The 27,346-nt window shown below is 52.3% G+C and overlaps 1 protein-coding gene across 1 annotated transcript in view; it reads right to left on the reverse strand.

The window, feature by feature from the left end:
* Positions 1-13,214, reverse strand: part of TAPBPL (TAP binding protein like) — a 30,576-nt gene extending 17,362 nt beyond the window's left edge. The window contains exon 1 of the mRNA XM_043979462.1: positions 12,882-13,214. The gene's annotated coding sequence lies outside the window, so the exon portion shown is untranslated. The remainder of the gene's footprint in view (positions 1-12,881) is intronic.
* Positions 13,215-27,346: the final 14,132 nt, after the last annotated feature.

Raw genomic sequence — 27,346 nt, forward strand, 5'->3', positions numbered from 1 at the left:
GTATAAGAAGGAAGGAAGGAAGGAAGGAAGGAAGGAAGGAAGGAAGGAAGGAAGGAAGGAAGGAAGGAAGGAAGGAAGGAAGGAAGGAAGGAAGGAAGGAAGGAAGGAAGGAAGGAAGGAAGGAAGGAAGGAAGGAAGGAAGGAAGGAAATGTCACTCAGCCTAGCATGGCCCAAAGGCAGAAAAGGGATGTCAGGCCAGAAGGGGGAAGTGGCCCCTGGCCACATGTGTTCCCATCTTCATCTTACTTGGCCTTCAGGCAGTGAATTTCTCCAGGCTCTGCCAGACAATTTCTCAGGCAGAGTTTTGTACTCAACTCAGCAGCTGCAGGTCCTGAAACCAGCTATGCTTGAGTGCACATTTTAATTGGGACATTACCACGTAAGCCTACCCAAGTCACTTAAGCTCTTAGACCTTCTCTACTAAGTTGGGCGCTAGAGAGGCGGGCTGCAATCTATGATTTCTGCAGGGGGAGGGAAGGTTCCACATGAAGAACTCCCTATGCTGGCAAAACCACAGACACTTCTATTTAGGTGGATTGCAGGGTCAGCGTATTAGGGGGAGTTTGCTGCAATTTGCCTACATTCTAGTGAAGTACTTAAGAGACTGTGCTCTTGGGGGCAGCTAGGTGGCACAGTGGATAAAGCACTGGCTCTGGATTCAAGAGGACCTGAGTTCAAATCTGACCTCAGACACTTGACACTAGCTGTGTGACCCTGGGCAAGTCACTTAACCCTCATTGCCCCGCCAAAAAAAAAAAAATAGGGAAAAAAGAGACTTTGCTCTTCTTCCCCTATTCCAGTAGAAAAGATGGGATGATCAACAGCACTGGTGAGTGGGTTTAGAACTGGCTGAAAGGCTAGACCTAAAAGGAGGCTTCATGGCAGAGAGAACTGTGATCCACACTTGGCCCCATAGTTTGGGTTTAGCAGTTTGATCAATAGCCTTGTAGTGCCACTGAAATTCCCTTCTACAGAGAGAGAAAGGGGGAAGAGATACAGAGACAGAGAGACAGAATGAGGGAGAAAGATACAGAGAGAGGGGGAGACAGAGAAACAGAGACAGAGTGAGGGATAAAGATACAGAGAGAGGGGGGAGACAGAGACAGAGACAGAGAAACAGAGACAGAATGAGGGAGAAAGATACAGAGAGGGGAGGGGAGACAGAGACAGAGACAGAGAGACAGTGAGGGAGAAAGATACAGAGAGAGGGGGGAGAGAGAGACAGAGACAGAGAAACAGAGACAGAGTAAGGGAGAAAGATACAGAGGTGGGGGAGAGAGAGACAGAAATAGAGACAGAGACAGAGAGACAGAGAGAGGGGGGAGACAGAGACAGAGACAGAGAAAAAGAGACAGAGTGAGGGAGAAAGATACAGAGAGAGGCGGGAGACAGAGACAGAGTGGAGGAGAAAGATACAGAGGTGGGGGAGAAAGAGACAGAGAAATAGAGACAGAGACAGAGAGAGTGAGGAAGAAAGATACAGAGAGAGGGGGAGAGACAGAGACAGAGAAACAGAGAAACAGAGACAGAGACAGAGTGAGGGAGAAAGATACAGAGAGGGGGGAGAGAGAGACAGAGAGACAATGAGGGAGAAAGATACAGAAGGGGGGGTGGGGAGAGACAGACAGACAGAAACAGAGACAGAGACAGAGACAGAGAGACAGAGACAGAGAGACAGAGGCGGGGAGACTACCCTCCAAACACAAAGACAAAGGATCTCTCCAGGCTAACGGTCAGTGATTGGTCTCACTACTTTCCTTGCTGCTGCTAATCTTCCGAGCATTCCTCAAATGGGAGGGAGTGTCCAGGCAGAATTCCACCTGCCCCCAAAAGTCCCCTTAAGGAAGGGAGACCATGGCGGGGGGGGGGGGGGGGGGGAACAACACTGAGTTCCTACAGGCTTAAAGGTTTAGTGACCTCAGCAGAGACTCCCAAGGGGCACAATTATGATGACAAGATAATGTGTTATAATAATAATTATTATCATAGCAACAAGAATAACCTGCATTTATAGTACTTTAAGGCCGAAGTTCTTTACAAACTATTTCAGTTGATCCTCACAACAACCCTGGCAGGCAGGCCCTGCTACTATCCCATTTTTACAGATGAGAACACTGAGGCACTGGGTAGTTAAGGCCACCTCAGGATGCTTTCCAGCTCAGAACTTGAGTGCGAGTCCAGGGCTTTCAATACCTCAGGGCCCACCAGGCCATCAGGAGACCTCAGGAAGGGCTTTGGTGAGAGACAGAAGCTACGCCTTCTCCCTCACCAGGAGGGTGGCATCAATGTGGACATGCCCTACTCCGACGGATATACAAGCCCAAGTGCCCCTGCCCGTCCTGTGGGACTCGAGTCTGTTTTCCCATGTGGTTCCCCAACATGCTGGAGGCTTCTGGACTCTGGCTCGACCAGCCATCCTACATACACTTCTCTGGATTCCCTTCTTGATGATGCATCGCAGCACCCCCACGTACCATGTGCCTCCCTATGGCCTCTGGCAGATGCTTGTCAATGGTTCTTCATAGGCCATAAGCTGGCCCTTTGAAACAGAGGACAGCTTGGGGTCAGCAGAGCTCAGCACCATCCTAAGAGCTACCCAGCCTGCTTTCCTCCCCCTGGCCAGCTCTGGACTCAGCTCAGTGCTCACTGGTCCCAGACAGTTCGACATGGGCCCTCCACAAGGGCCTACTCCGATACCCCCTCTCTGCAGGTGAGTGGTCCTAGGACCTTGGGGGCTAGGACAGCTGAACCCCTGCCCTGGTCAATTCTCCCAGGCCAGAACAGCTTTGAGTACATGCTCCAAGCATCATCCCACCTACATACAAGAACTGCCTGTTTATAGTGGGCAGGGCTATGGGAGGGGTGGGGAAGGGGGATCCTTGGGCCACAACAGCCCAAGAAACAAAGAGAAGGCCTCGTAATGCTCCTCTGGGCCAGCCTGGTCTACCACATCCTCTTAGGCCATGTAACCACATAACTCTTTTTTTTCTTTTCTTTTCTTTCTTTTTTTTTTTGGTGAGGCAATTGGGGTTAAGTGACTTGCCCAGAGTCACACAGCTAGTAAGTGTTAAGTGTCTGAGGCCGAATATGAACTCAGGTCCTCCTGAATCCAGGGCTGGTGCTCTATCCACTGTGCCACCTAGCTGCCCCAAAGGCTGCTTTTTTGTTGTTTGGGTTTTTTGGGAGTTTTTTTGTTTTTTGGTGAGGCAATTGGGGTTAAGTGACTTGCCCAGGGTCACATAGCTAGTATGTGTCAAGTGTCTGAGTCCTGATTTGAACTCAGGTCCTCCTGAATCCAGGGCCAGTGCTTTATCCACTGCGCCACCTAGCTGCCCACCACATAACTCTTAAGGAGGGCCCCTGGTTGGAGACTGGCTACTGAGCTCGTAGAGACAAGGTTCACAGAGTTGGAAGGGAGCTCACAAGTCATCAGTCAGTCAATCAACAAGCATTTATTGAGTTCCTACTGTGCGCCAGGGACTGTGCAATGGGGAGACCAGACAACAGTGAAACAGGCCTTGCCCTCAAGGAGCCCCCATTTTAATGGGGGGAGGAGGACAGTACTCACACTAATCAATCAATCGACAAGCACTTCTTCAGCACTTCCTGTCTACCGGGGGCTTCACCAAATCTGGGGATACATGGAAAAGCAAAGCCAGTCCCTGCCTCAAGGAGCCCCCATTTTAATGGGGGGAGGAGGACAGTACTCACACTAATCAATCAATCAACAAGCACTTCTTCAGCACTTCCTGTCTACCGGGGGCTTCACCAAATCTGGGGATATATGGAAAAGCAAAGCCAGTCTCTGCCTCAAGGAGCTCACAGTCTAGTGGGGGCTGGTCCAGCCTCTCCTAGGCTAGAATCCCACCCCCCTTAACAGCCTTCATGAGTGGTCCTCCAGCCTCCTCTCCTAGACTGACCCCCCAACATCCTAGGGCCCCAGACAGCTCCCCAGACTAGACATGGAAGATGAGTCCCCACACCATGAGATCTCCCCACAGATAAACTCCCCCTCTGGGACCCCCTTCTGCACTCACAGGCACCCCAAGGTTCTGGTGAAGTCGTGTAGGAAAGCACTTGTACGCAGCTTTTGTGAATCTACCATGGTCAGCTCCCATTTGGCTTCCTCACCCCGCCCTCACTCCCGCCTGGGAGAGTCAGTCCAATCCCCTCTACCAGGACAGACCTTCAGATGCTGGGAGAGAACCATCACATCCCTCCTGAGCTCCTGAGCCTCTCACGTCCAGACCAAAGATGCCCAGTTGGCTCCACAGGGCACAGAGCACCAGACCTGAGTCAGGAATCCCAAGGTTTAGGTCCTGTCTTTGACCTCCACTACTGGCCCAGTCGCTGCACAGTCTGCCTCAGCTCCCTCACCTGTCAAGTAGGCACCATGCTAGCACTTCCCTGCCAGGGGACATTGTGGGGCCTAGACAGGATAATCCACTTATCCAGACCCCACTGTGCTCGCCACACTCCTGCGTGTATATCCTTCCTAAAAGGCAGGACCCAGACCTGAGACAACGTGGTCGAGATGAGTCTGGACTTGGCAGAGAACAGCAGAAAGCAACACCTGCACGGACAAAGCCCTAAAGCAATGGAGAGCGAGGTCAAGCCTCAGCTGGGGTGGGGTCGCTGTGAGCTGCCTCCCTTTTCTCATGCCACAGGACAGCCCGAAGCTCCCCCACCCTGGGCTAGTGGGCTTTGTCGTCTCTACTGCGGCGGCTGCTGATTCTGGAGCAAGGTTACGGGGAAGGATGTGAGAGCAATTTATTCCGCAGTTAATAAAAGGAGAAGAGCCTTTCTGGAATTTTGCTTGGGAGCTCAGACTTGAGCACCAGCGCTGCTGGAAGAAGCATTTTAAATCTCCTGCCTTCATTTAATTTCCTGAGCTTTAGTCAGACTGAGCCCAGAAATTAACTCACCAATTTCGATTCCAGACTTTTGCTGACATTTCTACACTTGGAGACCGCGGGAGACGTGGGAGATGTTTGCTGCTGCTGCCCCCGCAGCCGAGGGGATGGGAACGGGGAGGGGGGAAGAACGGAAGGAGGGAGGGAGGGAGCAGCTTCACAGGAGAAGCATAACCTACTTTCCTAGGCTCCTGGGAGTGTTGTTGTTGGAGGTTCGGTGTGAGTGTGTGAGTGTGTGTGTGTGTGTGTGTGTGTGTGTGTGTGTGTGTGTGCTCGCGTTCGCATGTGAGAAAAAGAGAAAGACAGACAGACAGACACAGACAGAGATCGCATTATGCAAATGTGTTGTGAGCATGTGTGTGTCTGTGTATGTGTAAGGGTTTGTAAGTGGATATGTTTGTATGTATGTGCATGAGCATTGTATGGGTATGTGTACTGGTGTGTATGTGTCCGTATGGGTGAGAGTGTGTGAGGGCATGTGAGGGTATGTTCGTGTGTTAATTAGATCTTTATGCCAGCTAAAGAAAGTTTGAGGAGGAAAAAATTCCACTGGCCTGTTAAAAGATTCTGCACCCCCACTTCCGACATTTCTAAGTAGGAAATGAGTGCATGAGCCAACCCTGCCAAACAGTGTCACCTAATGGAGGGGAAAAAAAGGCTTCTCTGTGCTGGAAAAATAGCAGACAATAAAAATGTGTGAGGAAGAAGAGCTCAGAGAAAGGACGGGCGTGGCTGGGACCAAACCACGTCTTGGGAGCAGGAGACCCCTTGAGAGATGTCAGGGTCCTTGGATGTGGATGGGAACAAAAACAAAATCCTTCTCTCACTAACGTCCATATGAAATTGGCCTTTCCTTTCAGTAGAATGGAGGAAGCAAAACAGGAAGGTGAGGTGTCCTGAGGCTTCCCAGACCACCCAGGACACACCCAAAAGGTGTCCTAGAGAGAGGCTCCCGAGTCTGTCTGTTTTAGTGGCCTAAATGACCACCCGCTGAAGCCCAGGGGCCCCCAGACTCCCACAGGGAGGTTCTGACATGTGGATGGCCCATAATTACATGAGGACCTTCCCAAGCCTCTCGGGTCACTTGGCATTTCAGGGCTGGCACTAAACCTAACCCTGACCTGCCCTGGGACTGGGGCCAGAGCAGGAGCAGGCCAAGCACCTTCCTCTGGGCTGGACATGTGGTGCCAGAGCTTCCCAGGCCCTCTGCGTGGCCCCAGTCATGCCCAGGACTGGGTCTCAGGCCGGAATGTCAGCGGCCAGTCCAAGGTCCTCTGAGTGACTCAGAGTCCCTTGCAGAGGAAGGTGGACGTGTCCTCTGAGCCAGGACCCTGTGCCTGCCCCTGAGCCATCTACATGCACCGTCTCATTGAAGCCCCACACAACCCTGTGAGGGCAATGTGCCACCTTCAGTGCTCAAAGACTTGTGACTTGCCCAGGGACACTCGACTGGTTAGGCCAACACTCCCTACTGAGCCACACCACCTCCAACTGGAGGTGACCCATTCCTCACAAGGATGCTGCCACCATAGTCCATAGTACCCCCCAAAGTCAGACACCATCCAAAGGTGCTATCGTTCATGTGAGGATGGACACAACCAATGCCACCCTCCCTCCCCATGCTGGGACAGCCCTCAACAGAGGCCACTTCCCAGTCTGACTGAATTTTTGGCGGCTGCCCTCATCTATTCCTAGACCGGCCCAGGTTGGAGGGGGCCTTCCCTTGTCCTTTGTCATTTCCAGGGGCCATGAATAAGGCCAGTGAGCAGGAGGGAGAAGACACATCTTTGGGGTGAAAAACAGTCAGGTGTGACTGAGGGAGGAGCTTCTTGCTGACTAGCTCATGGCTCTGAAAACCAGGCCCTGAAGGGGATTGCTCAGAAACTGCTAAGGATGATCCCCGAGTCCTTGATACTACCCCAGGCTAGCCCTGGGAAGGGGCTACAGGCATCCAAATGAACCTCAAGTGCTTTGTTGTTTTAAACCAGTCTCACTATTTTGTGGCAAAGCTTCCCCCAACAGAGTCCCAGACTTTGAATGCTGGAAGAAGCCTTAGGAATATCTGGCCCAAGTGCTTTGTAACAGGGGTGGGGGCCGCTTCAGAAACGGCTTCTGCAAAGATCTCTTCCCTTAACTACCCAGGAGGCACCAGGCACGCACAGCCTTCCATTGAGGGCCGGAGCAGGCCTGGCCCCTGCCCCCACCCCAGCATCCCGATGACCTCTCCCACCTGGCGACTGTCGTGGGAGAGCTGGACTAGCCAGGCTGGGCTTCTGGCTGCCCTTCCACTCTTGTGTTTGTTCTCTCTTGATCTCTGGAGAGCATGAGATTGCCCAAGATGGACGTGTCCAGGCTTGGAGGTAACTTTGTGAACTGGAGAGACCCTAAAGTCTGAGACCCCAATGGCGACAAGGGCGGGGTCCCCAGCAACCACCCCAATGCTCTTGGTGGAGGACAGCGACCAGCAAGTAGGGGCCCAGGCCCGGCCCTTGACCAGCAAACCTGTGCCGACGTGCTTGTACAGTGCCGAGCCCAGGAGAAATGTCTGGTGCCTGGTGGGCGGTCCCGCGAGCTTGTAGCAATTGTCACAGTAATGCCAAGCTAAGCGGCTGAATCCTGTTTTAAGTTCGCTCTCCTTCCTGGTGTGCATAGCAATAAGCTCCCCATCCCACGCCCAGTTTACATCATACATTGAGGACCTTTTCTGTTCCCTCTTTTTGGGGAAACCATAACCTTCACTATAAGTAATCTGTCCCGGGGCTCCAGGGTGAAAAAAGGGAGCCTGATGCTGCTCCCATTCATCAGAAGCCGGGCTCCCCCAGGACTGAACTCAGGCCCCTGCCCCCCCCCCCAGTGGTTCTTTCATGTTAGACCTGCCTTAGATGAGGAAGCAGGCGTGGGGGAGGTTAGTGGTGGGAGGAGTCTGCTGCCACTACTCCCCCCCCCACCTGCCTCTGGGGAGCTTGGGGAGAGCTCCCGAAGGAAAGCTTTGTCTTCATTTGAAGTGAAAGCGAAGGCGAATGAAAGCCAGGCTGGCCCGAGGTCTCCCCGCTCTGAGGGCTTGGCGTGAGGTGGTAGAAATCTAGGAGGCTTTTCACTCCCTGATGTGTTAGGGAGGAAAAATGGATACACACTCACTCACACTAACACAGACACACTTACCTATGCTCACACACTCATTCACCTACACTCACTCACACTAACACAGACACACTCACCTATGCTCACACACTCATTCACCTACACTCACTCACACTAACACAGACACACTCACCTATGCTCACACACTCATTCACCTACACTCACTCACACTAACACAGACACACTCACCTATGCTCACACACTCATTCACCTACACTCACTCACACTAACACAGACACACTTACCTATGCTCACACACTCATTCACCTACACTCACTCACACTAACACAGACACACTTACCTATGCTCACACACTCATTCACCTACACTCACACTAACACAGACACACTTACCTATACTCACACACACATTCACCTACACTCACTCACACTAACACAGACACACTTACCTATGCTCACACTCATTCACCTACACTCACTCACACACTCACACACACACAGACCATTCACACTATCTTCCCCGGCCCCCCCCCCTCCCGCCCTGCAGACTAGCTGGTCCTATCCTGAGACTGTGCAGAATGCAAGGAGGCTTTGAAAGAAGTGACAAGGAGAACAAAGAAAGAGAGGAGCAGGTGGGCTCCTCCAGTCAGGAAGTCATGAGAAAGGGGGAGGGAGGAGTCTGAGGAAGAAAGGACTGGGGAGGGGCCCCCAAGAGGCCTGCAGCCTCCCCTCCAGGGGCAGGAAATGGGGTGCTGAAAGATGGGGGGTGGGAGGGAAGCTCTGGCAGGCTGAGAAAGAAAACAGACCATGCATGAGCTTTGTGGCCAGAAAGAGCCCTGAGACCTGGATGAAGGAAGAGACCCTCGGCTTTCAGGAGGAAAGGGGAGGTGCAGCCCAGCCCAGAAAGCAGAAGCTGCTACAATGAGCATCTGAGCTTCACTCCTCCTCTCTCCTCCCTCCTCTCCGGTCTCCTCCCCTCTCTTCTCTCCTCCACTCCGATCCCCTTCATTCCTTTCTCCTCTCCACCCTTCTTCTCTCCTGTCTTCCCCTTCTGTCTCCTCCCCCCTCTCCTCCTCTCCTCTCCTCACCCCCTCTCTTCTCCTTCCCTCCTTTCTTCTCTCCAGCCTTCTCTCTTGTCATGCCTCCATCCTCCCTATCCCCTGTCCAGATCCCCAGCACCTGCCAATACTGGTTCTGTCCCCTCTCCTTGCTCTCCCCTGTCTCTCCCACCCTCTCTCCCCTTCCCAGCTGCCCTGCCCTGACTCTGGGCGCCTCTCCCCCTCCCACCTGCGGCTGCTGCAAAGCTTCAGATGGGCTGGGGAAGGGAGAATCGCCTTCCTAAGGCAGGCAGGTACACCTGACAGTCCTCTAGCAGGGGCCTTGCCCAGCTCTGCTCTAATGACCACCCAGAGCCTGCAGACAGATGGCAATCTTGCCTTGTACTCAGTCAGCAGGACACTCTCTCTGTAGGACATTCTGCTCCAGATGCTTCCCCATGCTGATTCAGGGCCAGACAGCCCCCTAAGTGCCCCCTCCGACTATGGGTCAGCCCTAATGATGGGCCTGCTCTGGCCTTGGCTCCCCCATCAGTCCCAGCCACTGGCTGGAAGAGAAACCAGACTTACCTGTGAAGGAAACCATGGAAATAGGGAGCGGCAGGGATGAGCTGGGCTCTGGGCTGCTGCAGCTGGTGTGGACCCTGCCCAGACCATCCCCGCAGGGCAGGGGCACCTGGGAACAGTTCCCTGAAGGGGATGAGGAAAGGGGCAAGTAGGAGCTCTCCCCCACCCCACTGCCTGCCTTGGCCTCCCCTGGAGCTCTGAGGTTTCTGGGCCACTCACTCCCATACTCAGAGGGCCTTCAGCACAATTCCTCGACGGGTCCAGTGTGTGTGGACTCACTGTCTTCGCCTCTCTGCCTCAGTAAGGCTCGAACTGAATGAGGTGGCCCCGGCCTGCCCTATTCGCATCAGACAGTGAGGAGCACAGGTAAGTACCTCCCTGCCCCAGGAGGAGACACCTGGGCCCAGCTTTGCGAACATTCCCACCTGCCCAGCTGCCCCCAGTAGCAGTTAGAGGGCCCTTGGTCTGGAAGGCCTGCTCCTGGCCTGAGTCTGAGACAGCTCCCAGGAATAAGGAGGGTGGCCCACTCGGGACTGCTGAATTTAGGCTGGAAGGCCCTGAGGGGTGGGCAAGGATCACATCTGCTTAATTAATTCTGCTCAGCCCCCACCCTGCCCCACAGAGCTGCAGGGACTGAACCCTTGCCCTGAGCTCAGAGAACAGGGAGCATCCTTTGACCTCATTTCTTTGCTGATGGGCTCACCCACTAGGTGTCAGAGATGGTGGGGCCCCTGCACATAACCCAACAGAGCACTGAGCTGAGTTCTTTGTCCTTTCCTTGGGGAGCAGATGGAAAAAAGAAGGTTGGATAAGGAGAATTCAGGGGTTTCCAGCTGGAGCCCTCCAAAAGACACTGAGAAGCTGGAGCTGTGCTCCCTGGGCATTCACCCGCCCTGGGGAGAATGAAAGAAGCAGGACTTCTCTGAAGGTGCTAGCACCCTCCTCCCAGAGCCAAGGACCTGCCTCCTATGGACCTTGGGACGCACCAAGACAACCTCTACAGGGCCTGGGAGCTTCTCAGACCAGGATCTAGCCTAGAGGGAAAGAAAATTCCTCCTAGAAGGCCCAACAAACTACAGGAGGCCAACCTGTCCTAACTAGAACAGACACAAAGCTGGCAGGGCACAGGCCATAAATGGCAGCACCAAAGGGTGCCACCCTCCTTTCCACCGAGAGCTGCTGGGGGAGGGTCTTTCCACAGCTCACTGTGAGGTATAAAGGGAGAAGAAACAAATGTTGAAGTAGATGGGGCTAGGGGAAGGGGCACTGACCACATCTCCACACCCCCTGCTGTCAGGGTACCTTTGGGTGGTGGGCCTCCATAGAAAACCAAGGGGCATGCGGGGGCGGGGTGAGAAAAAGCAATTTTGTGTTTAGTTCTCTGGCTTGGAGAGGAACTCAGCAGGCCTTCGCTCCCTTCCTGAAGATGGGCTTGCACAGGTACTAAGAAGGACTAAAGTAAAGGGTTTATTTTTCTATCTCACCATCTCTTCTCTCCTCTTCTCTCATCCTCCCTCTTCCTCTCTCTCTCTCTCTCTCTCTCTCTCTCTCTCTCTCTCTCTCTCTCTCTCTCTCTCCCCTTCTCCCACCTCTTTCTGTCTCTCCTCTTTTTCTATCTCTCCCTCCCTCTCCCTCTTTCTCTCTCCTCTCCTCTTCTCTCTCTCTCTTCTTCCCTTCTCTCCCCCCTCCCCTCCCCTCTTCTCTTTCCCTCTCTTCCTCCTTCCCTCTCCCCCTCCTCTCTCTCACCTACAGGACCCCAGAAAAGATTCATGTTTAGCTCCACCGAACATCCTATTGCCACTTGGAACTCGCCATACCAACACTGAGCTGGCCACCTTCCTGTCTAATCACATTTTGCTCACCTGGTGTGAGGCGGGCAGGTGGGGGCAAACAAAAAGTCAGAGCTTCTATTGGCCTTCCCCACAGTCCCTGGAATAACGTGGTCTAAGACAGGGCAGGGGCAGAGGCCAAGCTCACTGGCCTATAGAGCTTTCCTGACAATTGCAGTAACTAGTGCTTAGCCAATCTCACGGGACTTCTCTTGTCCATATGCTTCACCCATCACGGGCAGCCACTAGGCAATCAATCATTTCTGACAATTCTTTCCTCGACCTGGAATGTGATTCATTCACACTGCACTTAGCATAGTGCTGGGCACACAGTAGGTGCTTAAGGAATGCTGGTTGACTGACGTGGCCAAATGAATCCATGCAGCAGAGCAAGATAAGTGTTCAGGGGGTTATCACCCTTTCCTCACTACCTTGGGTTTCAGTCATTTGCCATTTTGTGTTGGTCATGGCGGATCCAAGAATCACTCTCCTGGGAATCAAGCTGAGAATTCCCCATCTGCGGAGCCCCAATATCTGTTGTCATACTCCCATCTACCTAAGTGGGATTCTAATCACTCTTCTGAATCTCCCCTTGCCCCTAACATATCTCAGTAGTAAAACAATTCCACCTTTTCTCTTTCCAGATCTATCTTTCTCCTCTGATTTCCCTGCCTGCAGTCAGAAGCAGGGGTGAAAACACCACCCATGTCCCTCAGCATCTGTTGCCCAGGACTTCATCATCTCAAGAACCACTTTCTCTGTTCCTTTGTGTGTGTGATGTGTCCCGTATGTGTAGCAGGAAGTGAGACGAGCCGGTGGAGCAGAGCTCCCTCCGGAGGCTCGGCTCCCGCTCCGGACGCCTGCCCCGAGAAAGCACCAAATCCTCAGCCGGCTCCCCAGTCACCCCCCGGGTCTTGGAGGACCTCTGCCTGGCCCACCGAGATGAGATGGCCCGTCCCACCGCTCCTCCCTCTGCCCCTTCACATCCCTCGCCTAGTCAAACCAGGCGGTGCCCCGCCAGTCTCCCCGCCTGGGTCCCGGAACGTCCCTTACAGAGCATGGCCGAGACTGCCAGCTCGGCGCTGCCAAAGCCCCTGTCCAGTCTCACCCTCAGGCCATCCCCAGCGCCGGCACAGGGCTGCGTGGCCTAATTAACCATGAATTCATCCACTAAGGAACCTGCGCAGAGAGGCAGTCAGCTTCCCCAGGTTAAGCTGCCTCTCACCCCAGTGCCGCGTAATGAATGAGCCTTAGTCTGGGAGTTAATTACTCCAGGTCAGGGACCGCCTTTTGCCTAGCTCTGGACACCAGCGCTAAGCACACAGTAGGTGCTTGTTGGTTGACTTTTCGGAACGGGAGTAGTCCGTCCCCTCCACGACAAATCAATGCCATTATTATGCCAAGGTCATCTTTACCTGAAGGCGAGATCTTGTCTCTTAAGGTTTCCGTTCCGTCTCATCGATCACTAAACAACATCGCAACGTTAACATTTTCTTTAAAGCCTTTTTGGGGACAGGATATCTCCTGAGAGTCGCGGTTTTCTTTTTTAAAATACAGGGGAATGGGGGGGGAGGGGTGTCTGAGAGATGGGGGAGGGGAGCTTCCACCACCGCTCCCCAGTCTTCCAGGCAAGATTCAGAGGACTTGAGTCTCTACTAGCATGACAAGGCCACGGTAGACACCCCAGACAGTGCCAGCTTTTCTCTTTGGACACAAACGTCACTGCTGGACGCTCCCTCGAAGTCCCTGCTGAGAGGGAATACCAAGGGCTGACCCGGGGCGGAGGTGGGGGGGGGGGACGGTATGGAGTGCGCCTGTGCTTCTCAAACCTGCCCTTTAGTCTGACTTTCCCATCCCCCTCCTCCAGAAAAGTCGCTGAGCTTGTTGGACGCTATTCTCGCTGGAAAAGCCAGGTTGGGGCAGGGAGACCAAAGAGTGGGCAGAAGGACCTCCTCCCGGGAGAGCTGAGAGGCCCAAATGCCCGAATGAGGGGCTGGGGGAGGGGCTAGTGAGGCAGCTGAGAGACCCTGCTAACTCTGGGGTGCGGCCAGCCCCGCCTCCTCCCCACCTCCTCTCCACCCTGCCCCTTCCTGCTGCTTTCAAGCACGACCCTGATTTGGCCAAGGACTGAGGCTCCCTACAAAGAAATCGGTTTGTTTGTCTTATAACTCTGCGCTGGATGCATTCATTTAGGTCAAAGTGTTTGGGCTGTTTTGTAAAATGAGCAGCAACTCAGGCTGCTGATATTAGTCACGGAGATGGAGGGGTTCGTGTAAGAAAAAGCCACCGATATTGCTTATGCTGTCTGAGGGTTATTGTCAGAACATTGCGGCAGCCTGGGGTCCGGCCTAAATTCCCTTTTTAAATTTATTATTGTTGTTGTTGTTGTTATTGTAGGGCAATGAGGGTTAAGTGACTTGCCCAGGGTCACACAGCTAGTAAGTGTCAAGTGTCTGAGGTCATATTTGAACTCAGGTCCTCCTGAATCCAGGGCTGGTGCTCTATCCACTGCCCCACCTAGCTGCCCCTTAAACTCCCTTTTACAAGGCAGAGGGAAGCCAGAGAGAGAGCGCGTGGTTCCCAGGACAGAGGGCTCCACCAGCAGCCAGGTGGACACTCAGTAACTCAGGCGAGTGGGCGAGAAGAGGACGCCATTTGTAAGAAGCTTAACTCCCAGGGTTTGAGCTGCGTGTCCAGAATGAGCCAATGGAGAATGGGGCTTCTGCTCTCTGCCCTGGTGGGGTCGCTGGGTTTGCCTGTTTATTTTAAAGTTAAATGATGACTTCTTCATGTTTTACTTTGAATAAATAATAAGTAAACTTCCCTGGAGCTTGGAGCAAACTTTCTCTAAGGCCCCACCCTCTGTCCCCAAGGTCCAACACCTGGAAAGGGCAGAAGCAGGCACCTGGAGCCCCGCCCCAAGCCTCAGCTCCTCCCCAGAGACCAGAGGCCCCTCCAGACCCACTCAAAGGAAATCTTTTGTCTGGGTGAATCCCCAGACCCTTTCTTCTAAATCAGTGATGCCCCAACATCTGAGTGAATGGTGGAGGTGAGGAAAAGCCTTGAGAGCCAAAAACACCTGTCTGCCCCAAACTTGCTGGTCAGTGCAGAACCGGCTCTGCGTGGTCAGCAAGAAGCTGGCATGAAGCCTCACTGGGCATGGGGCATCAGGGCAGAGAGCCAGGTTTGGGGAACTGCAGGGCAGCTGGGCAAGGAGCCAGATGGAATGAGGGCAGGCGATCGGGAGTTCAGTAATGATAATTAACAATAATAACAATGTTGGCATTTACATAGCACTTTCAGGTCTACAAAGCACTTTACAAACATTATTTCATTTGATCCTCACAATAGCCCTGTGAGGTAGGTACTGTGATTATCTCCATTTTACAGTTGAGAAAACTGAGGCAGACAGAAAGAAGTCAATGACTTGCCCAGAGTCACACAGCTAGTCATTGTCTGAGGTCAAATTTAAACTCAGGTCTTCCTAAATCCAGAGCACTGTCCTCTGTGGAGTCACCAGTTGCCTCAGAATTAGGGTTGGATAAACTGAAGATCAATTTTCCAGGCATCAAAGGTTATGGCTGAACCACGAGCCTCAGGGAGGTGGCAGAGGGTCCCACTGTCAGTGAGGAGGCAGGAGGCACCGGAAGTGGTGAGTCCTTCAGCAATAACTGGATGCTCTCTCCTCCAGGGATTTCTTGTGGCATCTCACACCCGGAGGGATTAACCTGGCTGGTCTCCATGGTCCTTTCGAGTTCCTGTGACTCTCCAGGGGGGCTCTCAAGGACCAGCCTACAGTAATCAAGGTCAGTCCTGGGTGGAAATCACAAGAGTGCTGGGGGTGAGACTACCCTGGAAAGTTTAGGGAGTCCCCCATGCCATGGGCAGCCCTGTGGGCTACTCAAACACTGACCCTCACAGTCTTGAGGGCAGCTCTCTGTCCTTTGGGTCCTTTTGGAGAGTGACACAGGTAGGCCACGGGGTCTCCCTTTACAGAAGGGGCTCGGACCGGCAGATGGGGCCCCCATCCAGAGCCGAGCTTTGGGGGTAAGACCTGCTCCTTCTTGTGCCCCCACACAAGGAGTGATGTCACACCCTGTGTGTCAGAGGACAGCTACCAGGGCAAGCCTGTGTGAGGACTCTTCCTTCATGTGCTTCAATCATTCTCTCTCTGGACCTCTCTTGACCCCCAAAACTCCCATTTCAATATGGCATTCCCATGGCTAGGGCCCTTGGAAAGCTGTATACAGAGGCATCCCAGAAAGGTGAGGTTAGTGACAAGTAACAAGACCCAGGGGGAGATGGATGCCTCTTTAGCCACTTGTTCCCTCAATTCTCCAAGTACTTTAAGAAGGGGCTGACAGGCTCCCTGTGTAACTGGAAAAGGGGCGACCCTGCATCTCCTGTCCCATATTAGGCTTCCTGCTCAGGACAGATTGGTCCTCTATTCGGGACACTGGGCAGGGCGGGCAACAAAATATGGCCCACATCCTCCCACAGCATACCTGGGAGTCCTGGCTTCAGCCCAGAATCGGGAACACAAATGATGACAGTTAGCAGTCGTATCCTCTCCCCTAGCCCACTGCCTCATAAACACATCCCTTGTTTTCCTGGCTTGCAGGCATGTCTTTGGACCACTTGAGACGCCCTCCAGAATCAAGAGGGGGCTCTGTCTCCTTTTAAGTCAGGATGGGGACTAGAAAGATTGGAGGCTCAAAGGATGCGATCTCCGGGAGGAGCAACGCAGTGGTTTGGGCTGCAAGATACCGGGGCCGAAAGGAATGCCAGAGAGAATGGGGAATGAGCGAGCGACTCCCGCCTTGGCGGGATCAAGCTGACTGCTTTCGCACCAAAGGGACGAAAGCTGGTAAAGGGCTCTTTTGCAAACACCAGAAACGTCTGTGTCCCGTTAAATTTAGCTGCAGACAAAGACTCCCAGCCCAGCTCCCACCCATTCTCACAACTCGTGAAGAATGCAGATCGCCTCTCTGTTTAAAGAGGACAGCATCTCTGGAGCCCACCCAGGGCTGCAGTGAGGGATCCAGGGCCTGAGCCATGGCATAACTGGGGAGTCTGGGTCTGTCCTCCCCATCCAATACACACACACACACACACACATTCTCTCTCTTTCTCTGTCTCTGTTTCTGTCTCTGTCTCTCTCTCACACACACATTCTCTTTGTTTCTGTCTCTCTGTTTCTGTCTGTCTCTGTCTCTCTGTCTCTGTCTCTGTCTCTCTCTCTCTCACACACACACACACACATTCTCTCTCTTTCTCTGTCTCTGTTTCTGTCTCTGTCTCTCTCTCACACACACATTCTCTTTGTTTCTGTCTGTCTCTGTCTGTCTCTGTCTCTCTCTCTCTGTCTCTGTCTCTGTCTCTCTCTCTGTCTCTCACACACACACACACACACACACACACACACACTTGTGTGTTTGCCCATAGCAGGTACTTAATATATGTCTATTAAGTCAAAAAGATTTGGTAAAATTAAATTGGATTGCGTTCTGGGGTAGAATTCATGACCCACTACCTCCTTGCACCTCAGCACAACTGGTCCCAGGATCTCCAGAACAGGGTGTCCTCATTCCAGGGGCAGCTATGTGTTTTCTACCAGAGAAGCAGCTGCCTCCACTCTGGGAGGTCCTCTTGGCCAGTAAGGCACATGAGTGCCACCCCCCACTCTATTACTCTCTTTGGAGGGTGGCCACCAGGCCTCCACGTTGGTGGCTGGGGGGAGGGCTGTGCCCACTGCAGGCCCCACTAGGATTAGTATGGAGCAGAGCTTTGGACACCAGGGGGAGAAGGGTGCACAGAAGTACTTGGTCACAGCCCTCTTGATGGGCTCCCACTGGAGAGTACCTTTAACAAACCTGCCCAGCAGGGTCCATGCAGCCTCCCTCCCACCTTTGCCCCTTTCTTTTCACTTCTGAGGACTCCTCCCGCTCCTTCTTCTCCTTCCTCCTCACCCCCCTCCTCCTCTCCTCTCCTTTCAGAGATGAGAAGTTCAGGAGCCCTGGAGCCTCCCGGAGTCTTCTCTCCTCCAAGACAAACATGTGCTCAGTTTCTGTAGACCATCCTCTGTAGACCCAGATGGAAGGCCCTTGCCCATTCTCATGGTTTTCCTCCGGATACTCCGGCTCCTCAGGCCTTCTCAGACCTGAGCCCAACAGTGCAAAGAGGCCTGGCCAGGGCAGAGGACAGTGGGCCTGGACACTCCTCCGAGATCCCTCCGCCTTCACAAAAAGGGCCAAACCTCTTTGAGATGCTCCAGCCTCATGCTGGGAAGGTGATTTCTTTGAAGCCAATTCTAAGACTTCACCTGCTTCTCTTGAATTTCATCTTATTCAATGCAACCCAAACCTTTTGGGAGCATCACTTTGCCAACCAGTATGGATCAGCCAGACCCGGTCATCCCTCACCTTGAGGATCTGGGCCTTGATCCCCGCTTGGTGGGCATAGACCCCTGGGGCCCGCCCCCCCAACCTTGCAGATGGGCATTTAACTGTGTTTAGCCCATCTTTCCCACTAGATTGCAAGCTACTTGAGGGCAGCCTCTTTCTGTAATCCCCAGCATTTAGGGCAGGGCACAGCACACAGGAGGCGCTTGATCAATGTTTGCTGGCGCCGGAGCCCTGTCTCCCTACCTTGAACCTCCCTCCTCCACCCCTTTGGGTGAGCCTCAAGGAGGCCCAAGGGCCGGGCATCTCTGGCTCAGAGCGGTAGCCTCGGGCTCGGCTCGTTTCCCTCCGTTCACTCCTTTTGGTCTCGTTACAGCCATTCCATGACCTAAGCGAGAGCGGTAATGGGGGAGTGATTGTGCACTTGCAGTGGGGAGAGCCTTCGAGGTGGGCTCCCTCTCTTCTTTCCGCCGCCCTCAGTTTAGAATTTCGGAGCCACCAGGAGGGTGCAGCTAACTCCACTGAGGTCAAAGTGTCTGGCTTCCATAAAGGAGACAAGAACCGCTAGGGCTACGTGGGCGGGACCGCTACCGGTCGCAACAGACTTCGACCCCCGATCTCTGGATTCCGTCGGAAGGAGGGCGTGAGCCACGGATGGTTCAGAGAGGAAAGGCGGTCCGCAGCTTTCCCTCCAATGGCTTCCCCTCTTAATCTGTGCTTCCGCTGATGGGGGCGGTGACAAAGTCTCCTGGGCACACGGCCTGAGGGAGCGTGTTTTATCTCCGGTCTCCTTCTCCTCCCAGCGTCAGAGCCCCTGGGCGTCCAGGAAGGAGAGGACCAGGCCCAGAAAAGCATCCAGGCACAGGCTGAGAGGAGATGTGTAGGCAAAGCTCTGCCATGCTGCTCAGGCTCCCCGGGCCGGCTGGCTGCTTTCTCCTCTCCACTCATCTCACTCTCTGGGCACTGTCTGCTGCACCAAAGCAGGTCCAGCTTGCGGAAGCAGAGGATTTTATTCGAGATCTGCCAGCTAGTTGGCAGAGATGCCCAGCCCTGCCATCTGTTCTTGGGCCTGAGGATTCTGGGAGTTCTCTCCAGCTCACAGACAGGAATGAAGTCATTAGAGCATGGTGACAGGGCATCTCTAGAGAGAAAAAATAATGTCCCCAGAGTTCTGCCTTCCAGCAACTGTGACCTCAGAGGCAGAAGAAATCAGGAGAGGGAGAACGAGATGATTAATGGGAGCTGAACCCGGAGACTCCTTCCTCTCCTTCGCTCGGACTCTTCACCATTCATGCCGCCTCCGTGTCATCTGCCCCGACCCCCATCCCGCTCCCCGGGTCATGGCAAGTAACACTTCCACGGCCAATGGCAGCGAGAGATACAGCCACCACAGGTAGAGATCCATCAGTCATTGCTGCGGGGGGCACGCCGCCTGCCTGCCTGAGCAGAAAGCCTGCCACCGCCTCCCGATGCCCAAGCCCATCTGCCCGTTCCACTGGCCAAGTCAGCGCTTTCTCACAGCTCAGGGTGGTGAGCAAGCCTGTCCCCCCTCCACTTACTGCTGCCTTTCCAAAGGTCATTTTGGTAGGTGACTTTTCTATGAGTTGGTTTGTATCCACCCAAGTGAAAAATTCGAATACAGAGAAGTGGGCTGCCTTCACTTCGTCTTGTATAAAGTCAGGCATATGTTCAGCCCCGGAATGGGAGCCAAAGTGAAATTACTTCAGGGAAAAGAAGTTTCATAAAGAATTAAAGGATTTATATAGCAGCCACCCCGGGGAAGAAATCACTACATGGAATGAGGTAAAAGGGGGAATCTGCCAGGGTGTTCATCAGCCTTCCAAGTTGCGTGCTCAGGCTAATGTCTCACAGTGGGGCGGGGGAAGGGGGGATTGCTGCAAAAAGGACGTGCTATGCTGGGACTTAGACACCTCCAGGGAATCAGAAGTGAGGGAAGGATCAGCATTAACACAAGGCAGAGCAATGGACGCAGAAAACGGAGAACCTGGTGCCGTCCAGACAAGGCATCCGAGCGCTGCCCGGGGCTGGAGATGAGCTCACCTTCATCTGCTTCTTAGAGTTCACAAACCCCTGTATCAAAAGGCTCCCCATCAGTCTCCTTCACACTGACCTCTCTATCGCCACTAGTTTGCCAAATGCTTTACATCAGGACTCTTCTGGAGACACCCGAGAATCCTGTGATCTGGGACCGCTATGATGTACATGTAACAGATGAGGAAACTGAGGCTGCAGAAGACATGACTCACTGCAAGGAAGTGTCCGAGGTGGGATTCGATGATCTACAGGGGTTCCTTAATAATTACATTGTCACAGGACTTGGGGCTTCTATTCTGTCCTATTCTATTTGGTATCATGACTAGAACAAGTTAGAAGTCCATTCTCACCTGTTAGAAACAGAGGAAGGGAGAAGGGAGGAGAAAGAAGAAGGAAGACGTGAGACCCCCTACTCCTGTTGCCTTACTGATGAAGCCTGTCAAAGTGTAGAAGTGCCACCCAACCAAGAATCAGATGTGGGATGAGGGTTTAGCAGAGACCTGTATAGTCATTCCCAACAAAGACTAGAAGGTTACCTGAGGATTAAAGTCCCCCTCAGATGGGAAAAGAACTCGAGGTGGTCAGGTAGTCAAACACACCTCTCTAGTGAGTTATGCCTTCCCCCAAGGACCACTAGAATCCCTGCAGACCCCCAACTGCCCTCCATGGACCCCCAAGGGAAACTTCACCTATTTCTCCATAGACAACTCCACCTTCACCTGATTCCCAGAACTAGTGAAAGTCAAGATCAAATTCACATCTATATATTTTAACTCTGTACCTCATTGCTTCTTGACTCGAGCTCCCCTTGCACCTGTCCTCAACTTGAACTCTAGCAGTTGATCCCTTGGTTCCAGAACTACCCCATATGACTCAGAAACTGCTCCCTGCTCTGCCTGACATCCATGCTTGTTGCCTCAGTCAGGTCTCTGCCATTTCTTTTTGCATCCTCAAGAAAGTATTACAGGGGTAACTAGGTGGTGCAGTGGATAGAGCACCAGCCCTGGAGTCAGGAGGACCTGAGTTCAAATCTGACCTCAGACACTTGGCACTTACTAGCTGTGTGACCCTAGGCAAGTCACTTAACCCCAATTGCCTCAACAAAAAAACAAATTTTTAAAAAAGTATTACAGGGGGCAACTAGGTGGCACAGTGGATAAAACACTTGCCCTGGATTCAGGAGGTCCTGAGTTCAAATTCAGCCTCAGACACTTGACACTAGCTGTGTGACCCTGGGCAAGTCACTTAACCCTCATTGCCTGGCCAAAAAAAAAAAAAGACATAAGCAGCTCTGCTGCACTGAAGATAGGAATTCCCTGACCTGCATGTGCCCAGACCAAGCACATTCCCTACATGTGACCCCTTCCTACCCTGTCTTTCATGGCTTAAGGTGTGTGGATTGTTGATGACTGTTGAATTTGCAATTTAAAAACAGTTTTTTTAAATATCTACATCAGCTCCACGCTATCTGTGTGACTTTGGGGAAGTCACTCCCTTCCCTGGGCCTGTCTCCTCATCTCTGAGGTGAAGGAATCAACTTAGATGAGTTCCGAGGTCCCTCCCAGCTTGGATGATCTCATCATCATCCTTGGGGGGGGGGGGTAGAGGAAGGCTTAATTAGGAAGGTAGTTGAGCCTGGAAAATATTTCCCCATCCATCTTTCTCCCCATAATTGCACTGCGCCTGGCAGGCTTGAACAGAGGCACTCAAAGAGCCCTCTTTCCCAAAACAACACAGGCACAAAGCATCTGGCCCAATCCCCAGAGGGTCCTGGGAATCCCCCAGAATGCTGCATGAGCATAGGTACCCTATGTTAAAGACTATTCCTCATCCCCCCCCTCCTGCAGAAAGCTGTTTGGCAGTGTTAACAGGATGGGGAGGGGCTCCTTGCTGTCCCCAGCAGCCTTAAGCTATGTTTAGGATGGCATGGTGCTCGCTGACCCCTTCTGGTAGAATTCTCCACACCTTTCTCCCTAGTCAGTGCCTGGATGTTGGTCCCCTTTTTCTTCCTCTGTGCTGGGCTCTGACTGCCAGCCATCTGTGCACACAGCTCCAAATTCGAAGGAATAGAGACCCAGCCCTTGCCTACACTGAACAACAAATGCCCACTCTAAAGCAAGATAAAGGGGAACAAGAGGTGAGGAGGAGGTACACTCATCAACATAACCTCAAAGAAAGTGAAATGCTTTTAATCCACAAATTTACAAATGACCCTGGTCCAACTCAATTTAGGAGAGATCCCAGGCCCTGGAATTCTGGGATACATCCTTTGAAAAGCCCAGCTTAAAGGCTAAAGTTTCAAAGACTTCACTCCCACCCTTCCAAAGGCTGCACCATTCTGGGAGAGAGGCTCGTCTTCACAGCACCTTTGATTATTGGAACTCTTTCTTTCACTCAGTTTAGTTAACAGACAACTATAGGAAAGTTTGATCACCTTGGTCAGGTCAAAGGGATAGAGCCATTGGCTAAGGCCTGGATCAACCCTCCCCATGAAATGTGTGGCTGTGCCATCGTTGCCCTTCTGGGAGGAATGGAGGGCATCTCTTGGGCTTGCATGCTTGTCAGCCCATTCACAGCTCTGTCTCATTGTCACAAATGATTGCTAGCTGGAGACATCCCTTCACACTGGGTCTGTAAAAAGAGTCTTGGAACCTAGGGCAAGAAAAACAAAAAATCCTACCTCCTGGGAACAAAGTGACTGAATAAAATCAAAAGCAAATTAATTTAAAAGCATTTATTAAACTGCTACTGTGTGCTAGGCCCTGAGCTAAGTTCTAGGGATACAAATAGCAAAAGACTAACCCTAACTTCAAGGAGCTTACTTTCTATGGGAGGCAGAAGGCATATATAGGGCAGTGGTGGCCAGGGAAGGGAGCTGGGGTAGGGGGATAATCATAGAGATACAGAGAGTGAACCACAGAGCAGCCAGCTGACATGATAGACCTTTTCCAGAAGCAAGGGTGATTAATTTGAATACAGTGCCCAGAGCAGGAGGTAGAAAATGCTGAAGGGCTTGTGGGAGGATGGGGGTGGGGATGGCAGGGGATGACAAGGATATATAGCAAGATAGCCCAAGGGACAACTAGTTGAGAAGGAAAGAGAGACAGTCATAGCATAACTAAAAGTGGGCTCACATCCCAGTAAGGAGAAAGCCTGTGCTTTCTTCTCCTGGTAGGAGTCACTCATGGGCAAAGGTCCACCCTGGTTTTCTATGTTCTCATCTCTGCCGCCTGAGACATAGCAACAAAAGGCAGCAGTAGAGCCTGGCAGGCATATGGCCTCAGGAGAGATGGGAGCCCAGTGACCTGACCTCTTAGAAGGGGGACTCCCTGGTTATTGTCAAGTCCCTGGAGAGAAGAGAACTTCATATAGGGCTGAGGGCTGGAGGCGGGGCAAGTCGGGATATGGGAGGTCAAAGCCTTACCTTGACCCTCCTCTTCTACCATGAGTTATTATAACAGGGCCAGGTGGATGGGAAAGAAGAGCACCCATGCCACAAATCCAAGTTGTTGTTGTTCTTCTAGGTAGAGTCTACTCAGGGTCACTCTATGAGCCTGAGGTCTGTGTAGATACCCTGAGGGGAATTATCCCTTGAGATTCTGCTTCACTCCCATGTCGAATCCCAGCCCTTAGGATAGAACCTTTACGCTGGAGGCCTCTAGATCCCTGACTTGTAAAATGAGATTCCCCTGGAAAGGAAGAGCTATACCAACTATCTGTGGCCCACTCGAAGTCTGGTGCTTAGCATTTTCTGTGGGGCAAAGTAAGGGACAGGGGCCTAGGGACTGAACCTAAGATTTTTGTTAGTATAGGTGGAGGGAATTCCCTCTACCAGTGCAGCTCAGCACCTCTTCTGCAGCTTAGTCTTAGAGTGGCTTAGAGCACTGAAGAGAGGGTAAGTGATTTACCCAAGATCATACGGCCAGAGAATATCAGAGGTGGATACAAGGTAAGTTAGAGAGAATTAACCCGCTCTCTGTCAACCCAGAGCTTGGGTTTCTGAGCTCCAGGTTTCCTGTCCATGGCCAGAAGAGCTCCTGTCTGCAGAGACATTTTGGGGGGAGGCACGACTAGGCAACAATTTATTGGGGTGAGTCAATAGTGTGTCATGGCTGTCAGGAAAGTAGGTGTGTCCATCGAGAGAGATGACATTGTGTCCAGGAGTAGACATGTCAGTGGGCCCATCGCTCTGGCCAGGCCACATCTGGAGGGCCCCATTCCATTCCACCACCATGCTGGAGCAAGGTCATGCTTGATCGTGGCCACCAGAGCCTGACCAGAATAGAGAGGGATCATGAGCCTATGGCATATGACAACCAACAGCAAAAACCAGAGATGTGAAGCCTTACGGAGAGAAGTCTCTGGGGGGCATGAGGGCTGTTTGCCACGAGGAAGAGAGGACTGATGTGTCCCACTTGGCCCCCAAGGACAAAACTCAGAGCAATGGGGGAAAGTGGCAAAGAGGCACATGCAGATTGGATGTCAGGGAAAACCTCCCAGTCAGAACTATCCTGGAGTGGACTAGGCCACCGTGGGAGGGGATGAGCTCACCATCATGGGCTGGATGACCACTTGTCAGGTATGTTCGAGGAGGAATTCCTTTTCAGGCATTGGTTACACTCCCTGGTCTTTGAGATTCCTTCTAGCTTTTAGACTCTGAGATTCTGTGATCACCCCAACCCCACAAAAGAGCCTCTGCCAGGCAGAGAAGTCAACACTCCCTGCCAATTACTCTTCCTCCCCAGCATGTAACCTCCATCATCCAGTCTCCTCATGCAGCCACGTGTGCCCTTTGCCCACCTCCAGAGAATCCCAGACTAGCCAATAGCCCACAGCTCACACCGGGGCTGGACCCGCACAGACTGGCTCAAATTCTGGACACTTCGTGAAAATTCTACTCATCTGGCTCATTTTGCTCCTGTCCAGCTCAAGAGTGGGAACTTCTAAAGTCTGTTCAGGTATAGATATTCAATTACTTACTAACAGACCCAGTCAAAGAATCAAATTGAAACCGTAAAACATTTAACTGGAACTGAAAGGAACAGCCCAGGAATGAGGAAGCCACAGTGCACTCATTGCTGAGCTGGGTGAGCTCATCCCCTTCCCACCTGAGCAATTTGGGAAATGAGAAAGTCCTTCCAGCCTCCACACTCCAACAGGGAAGGCAGGTGCATGCGCCTGCATGGCCAAAGGGAAGTGAAGCAGCCCACAGCGAATGTCAACATCAGTGAAATTCACTTGCAGACTCACTGAACAAAATTAACCCCCAAGGGTTAAATTGTTTTTCATTAAACAGGCAACTTCGTCTTCTCTCTCATGCTCTTTTCTCTCTCATGCCTTTGGCTCTGCCCTCCTCAAAGCCCACAGATTACTAAACCCAGAAAGGTCGGGGTGGTGATGGGCTACCAAACAGCTCCTATCTCGTAGTAAGGAAGTAACCTCAGAGCCCCTGCATCTCTGCGGGCACTGCTGATAAGTCTTCCACAGCCCCACTGGCTTCTGCCCTGTTTTGTGGTCTCCTGGGATCCTGGATACCACCAAAGTGGCCTCAGCTGCCCTTTGGGTCTCTGCAAATGGCCACAAATTCTAAGGGAAAGTTTCCATTCTTCCAAAATTCTCCCCAGAAGTCTCATCACCCTGATCCCAAGCTTTCCGGCTGGTACCGTCTTGTGGAAAAGGGAGTCCTGGGATCATCTCTGCGGAGGGATCCCTCGGGGCCCTGGCACTTGAGAAAGGTCCCACCTGTTCTTTTCTGATAGCCCCAGTTTGTGCCCCCAGTTGGAGACACATGCTGCTTTAAATCAAAAGACACCCCCCGCCCCCAGGTCCTTCTGGTCCCTTTTCTGCTGCCTTTCTCCAAACGAGTCAGGTAGAAATACCTGCTGAAGGACGGTTGTCTGGGAGGGCAGCCATGGGGATGGCACTTTGGGAGAGGGAGGTTCTTCTTACCTCCTGAGGGAGACCCCAAGTGCAGGGTGGCGGGAGGAAATGGCATAGAGGAGAAGGGTTGGGCGCCCAAAGACAAGCAGTGGAAGACGTGCTTAGCTTTAGCCACCAGGCACTTGTCATGGGCGAGGTTGGAACCTTGCACAGAGTGTGTGTGTGTGTGTGTGTGTGTGTGTGTGTGTGTGTGTGTGTTGTGAGTGTATGTGAGTGTGAGTGTGTGTGTTGTGAGTGTGTGTGAGTGTATGTGTGTTGTGAGTGTGAGTGTATGTGTGTTGTGAGTGTGTGTTGTGAGTGTGTGTGAGTGTATGTGTGTTATGAGTGTGTGTGAGTGTATGTGTGTGTTGTGAGTGTGTGTGAGTGTATGTGTGTGAGTGTGTTGTGAGTGTATGTGTGTGTTGTGTGTGTGTGTGAGTGTGTGTGAGTGTATGTGTGTGTTGTGAGTGTGTGTGTGAGTGTATGTGAGTATGTGTGTGAGTGTATGTTGTGAGTGTGTGAGTGTATGTGTGCTGTGAGTGTGTGTGAGTGTATGTGTGTGTTGTGAGTGTATGTGTGTTGTGAGTGTGTGTGAGTGTATGTGTGTGTGTTGAGTGTGTGTGAGTGTATGTGTGTGTGGTGAGTGTGTGTGTGTATGTGTGTGTTGTGAGTGTGTGAGTGTATGTGTGTTGTTGTGAGTGTGTGTGAGTGTGTGTGTGTTGTGAGTGTATGTGTGTGAGTGTATGTGTGTGTTGTGAGTGTGTGTGAGTGTATGTGTGTGTTGTGAGTGTGTGTGAGTGTATGTGTGTGTGAGTGTGTTGTGAGTGTGTGTGTGAGTGTATGTGTATGTGTTGTGAGTGTGTGTGAGTGTGTTGTGAGTGTGTGAGTATGTGTGTAAGTGAGTGTGAGTATGTGTGTGGGGGCAGGGGGAGAGAAGCCAGTGTTCTCTTCACCATTAAACAATATTTAATTTGTGGAGATTAATAACGAGATTCTAATCAGAGCTGAGCTATGATGTTCGAAACCATCTAAACAAGAGAACGATTCTTTATCTTGGCCCTTGCTTCTCCCCTGATGCTTCTTCGCTTTGCTCTGAGCTAATTCATCTCCGCAGATCTGCCTCAATTAAGCATCTCCATGGTAATTGGATGCCTTTTGTCTCTCGCCTTTGTTGCCTGTGCTCATCAAGAAGATAGAAGCTCACAAATAAACCTGAATACATCAGCTGCCCGGGGGCTTTTGCAGCAAAAGGAAAGTGAACCTCTGTAGAGGCTGATGATCTTCCCTTCTGTGCCAGCCTCACTTCTCCAAGAGCAGCTGGGACAGCCGGCCCACTGCCCCCTTCTCACCCTTAAAGCAGGATGGTGACAATGAGTCTGGAGCAAGGACCGCTGTCCTCCAGCAGGAAGGAAGCCCAGGCACCCTGCCCTACTGTAAGTCATCAAAGGGACAGACTTGGGCTCTGTCTCAGTGACCGAGTTTCCTTCTGGGCTGCATGGACTCTG

Source organism: Dromiciops gliroides, chromosome 1 (assembly GCF_019393635.1).
Source record: "Dromiciops gliroides isolate mDroGli1 chromosome 1, mDroGli1.pri, whole genome shotgun sequence".
NCBI lineage: Eukaryota > Metazoa > Chordata > Mammalia > Microbiotheria > Microbiotheriidae > Dromiciops > Dromiciops gliroides.